General features: G+C 35.1%; 1 pseudogene; it reads left to right on the top strand.

Annotated features, from left to right (window-relative positions):
• The first annotated feature begins 1,781 nt into the window (after window positions 1-1,781).
• LOC112474417 lies at window positions 1,782-1,900 on the top strand (annotated as a pseudogene).
• Window positions 1,901-4,125: the final 2,225 nt, after the last annotated feature.

Genomic DNA, 4,125 nt, shown 5'->3' with positions numbered 1-4,125 from the left:
TCGTCTTCCTTATAGAGTGTGGGACTGTATCAAACTTAAAAGCTTCTGCACAGCAAAAGTAACCACCAACAAGACAGAGAGTCAAAATATTAAATAGAAGAAGATATTTGTAAACAACACCTCCAGTAAGGGGTTAATATCCAAAATATACAAAGAACTGATACAACTCAACAACAAAAAAACAAACAATCCAATTAAAAAATGGGCAGAAGGTCCAAACATACATTTCTCCCAAGCAGACATATAAACGGCCAACAGACATATGAAAAGATGCTCAACTTCACTAGCTATTAGAGAAATGTAAACCAAAACCACAATGAGATACTTATTGCCTCACACCTGTAAGAATGGCTATCAACAAGACAAGTAATAAGTGTTAGAGAGGTTGTGGGGAATAGGGAACATTTGTGTACTGCTGGTGAGAATGCAAATTGATGCAGCCACTATAGAAAACAGTATGGAGGTTTCTCAAAAAATTAAGAATAGAGTTACCATATGACCCAACAATTCTTCTGGGTATTTACCCAAAAAATTTGAAAACATTTATCTGTAAAGATATATGCACCCTGATGTTCATAGCAGCATTATTCATAGAAGCCAAGACATGGAACCAGTGTCCTTTGATAGATAATTGGATAAATTCCAGTTCAACCACTAATAGGGCTCTGTGACTTTGGGCAAATTACTTAAACTCCCTAAAGTGGAGATAATCATTGCATATTTTCCAAGGGTTATCATGAGGATTAAAAGAAATAATCCACATAAAATTCACAGCACATAGTAATTGCTCAATAAATGATAATGATGATAATGAAGATGATTATGGAAGCCTCTTCTTTGTATTGTGGATCCTCCTGGCTTTCCACTGCATGGCTACTCTCAGAAGATTCCAAAGACCACCTAATTTTCTGACTGATTATCCTCCTTATATTAAAAGTGGGGAATATTCATCATCTTCAGACCAAAACCCCACTGTCTATCCACTGATCCCTAAAGCCACCATAAAACAATATGATGCTCTTAACTTTCTCAAGATCTGAGTTATTCAGACTTATTCTTGGTCAATTTTTACAATATAATGGATCTTAAAATTTACTCTTCTATGATGCCGTTAATCCTTTAAAACTTCAGACTTACAGCTAACTTGCACTAAATTATTAAGAACTAGGTTTGAGAAAATGTTTCCTGAGGCCCAAATGCTTCCATTTTAAAAGGGAATAAGAGTGTTTCTACCCAAATTATTTATATTTTTTCTATTTCCTGGTTTTTGTACATAGCTTAAGGCCATTTTTAAAGTAGATATGATTCTTCTAAGATTTTACTACCTAGTTTCATATATAGAGTCCTCAGTTTAGTGAAGTAGACATTTATTTAGACAAATTTTCACTCTAAATGATCTTATCACATTTAAATTCTCAGAAATCAAATTATTTTAAAGAATGTGGGAATGTTAGAAAAGGAAGACGAGAGATAAACATGTAATTTGCCAATGTAATAGTTTGTCTCTTCTTTGACTATTTGATTCTCAGCCTCCATCTTTTTTTCCTGTCATAAGAGATCCTATTTGCCTCTGAATCCACAGTCCTTTTAACACCAAGCAAGTATACCAAAATGGGACTCCACCTACTTTCTGACTTTATAGGTGGGCCACCTCTGAACATGCACAACAAGAATAGACAGGAAATAGGAAGAGTGAGGGAAACTAACAGACTCAGAAAGATATGCTTTTTGAAATATATTTTTTAGAATGTTGCTCATAAACCTTTAAAATACAGGTTGTGGTCTATGGCCATGTCACCCTGAACAAGCCGGATCCTGTCTGATCTCAGAAGCTAAGCAGGGTCGGGCCTGGTTAGTACTTGGATGGGAGACCACCTAGGAAGACCAGGTGCTGTAGGCGTAAAAAGTAAAAAATAAGGGATTGTAAGCTGACAAGGTCCTTGCAATCTGTGAGGTCAACCAAAGATTGCCTCACTTAAAAATAAATAAATAAATAAATAAAAGAAATAAAATACAGGTAGTAGGTAGTGTATCTACAATATTGGTGCATGCTTTTTTGAAGATTGTTTTATATTTGCTCGTGGGTGAAATTTCTTATGGTTTTTCAAGTTCTTTTTATTCCCCCCACCCTTGTCAGTAAGTTTCAAGTTACTTCATCACCATCAACATCTTTATTATCATCATCTCAATCATATAATCATTAGCAATTATTGTCATGGTCATAAGGAAAAAGAAAGAGGCAATTTAATTTATTAAATGCTTATAACAGGTATAAAATGTAATCAATATATCATTTATTCTTTACAGCGACTCCAATGGTGTTCAAGAGACAGCTCATACCTTTTTGTGAGAGTAGATCATGCATCTCTTTATTAAAACCACATTTAGTAATAGAGTGGAATCTTGTATTTGGGTATTATGAGAGTACTTACATCATGAACATTAGTAGTACTACAAAGCAGAGCTTTTCCTTGTGAGAATGCTGGTTAAACATGTACCAACATATCACTGAATAAACTTTGTAATAAGCATTATAAAGCCTGTTATACATTAAGATATAGATAGATAGATAGATAGATAGATAGATAGATAGATAGATAGATAGACAGACACACATACACAATAATCACCACTTATTGATATTTACCATTGTTCTAGTCCATCTAAACAATATTAAAGCATGCATCACATACTGTGCTTAAAGTACACAAGACTTCAAAGTTACTTCTAGGGTCCTTACCTCCCATTTAATCCCCTTCCCTTGGGTGTGGGTAGGAACCATGACTTCCAAACATAAGAATATGGCAATGGTGATGGGATGTCACACTTTTGCTTACATTACATTATGAAGGACACCATATTGCGAGTAAACTTGCTCTGAAGACTTTCTCTTTTGCTAGCTTCAAAGAAATAAACTGACTGTTAGCATGCCCATGTGGCATGGCAGGAAGCTGTGGCCCATCTCTAGAAGCTGAGGACAGCCAACAGCCTGCAGGAAACTGTGGCCCTCAGTTTTAGAACTCCAATGAAATGAATTCTGCCAACAGCCTGAAGGTGCTTGGAAATGAGCCTTGCCCTGGTTAAGCCTCTGTATGAGAATGCAGCCTGGCATTGATTAAAGCCTTGCAGAAGACCCAACTAAACTGTGCCCAGATACCTGAAACACAGAAACTGTGAGATAATAAATGTGTGTGACGTTTTAAGCTACTAAATGTGTGGAAATATTTATGCATAATAGGAAACTAATATAATGTATTAGGGAATTTTTAGGTTTAGTTTGTTTTGTTTATTTTATTCCTGGCACCCAAGGTAGTTGCCAGGGCCCTAGACAAAATTTCTGCTTAAGAGAACTAGGACCAATCAGTTATACTGCTGAAACAAGACTGGACAGAATTAATTAGAGTAAATATTTTTTCTCACCTCTTAGAGGGAATTCAAGCCAACACATAGACTATTATCTTTTCCTCTGCAGGCTTCTTTAGTCCTTATTCTCTTGCTAGAATGAGAGAAATTGGAGGCATTGAAGATGGGAAGGAGTAAGCAAACTTTTCTAGGGAAACATTTAGCCCTGGGTCTCCCTTGACTTTTTCATGCTTTTGGAAATGATCTTGACTTGGCCTTTGACTCTGGTTATGTTACTGCTTCACTCACTTTCTGCAAGAACTCAAGGACAAGCAAGTCTGAACAGATGCCTAATTAAGAAAGTACAATACTTATATACCTTTTGATTTCACCTGGCTTTCCAGTACATTTTTTTTAAACCCAATTTCATCTCATAACTAACAGCACTCAACAAAAGATATTTCCTTAGGCTAAGAAAGGCAGGGAATTTTAGCAGCTGTTCTAAATTATACATGGATAATAATTCTAGCCTATAAAACTAGGCTGAACTTTAGATATTTCAGTGGATAAGTAGCAGAACATGACAAAACATATGGGGGAAAAAATTTGGATGTTTAATTTTTCTTTTCGTCTGGCCAGAATATTTTCTTCGATAATTTTATGATATTTAATTCACTTTATGTTTTGCTATTTGTTTTTTAAATCAGTGTTATTGAAGAGTAATTTTACATACAATAAAATGTGTTTATTTTAAGGATGAAGTTTTATCATTTTAGCAAATGT

Source organism: Pteropus alecto, unplaced genomic scaffold, assembly GCF_000325575.1.
Source record: "Pteropus alecto unplaced genomic scaffold, ASM32557v1 scaffold79, whole genome shotgun sequence".
NCBI lineage: Eukaryota > Metazoa > Chordata > Mammalia > Chiroptera > Pteropodidae > Pteropus > Pteropus alecto.
The sequence above is the reverse complement of the archived record's forward strand: the minus strand, read 5'-3'. Positions and strand labels throughout refer to the sequence as shown.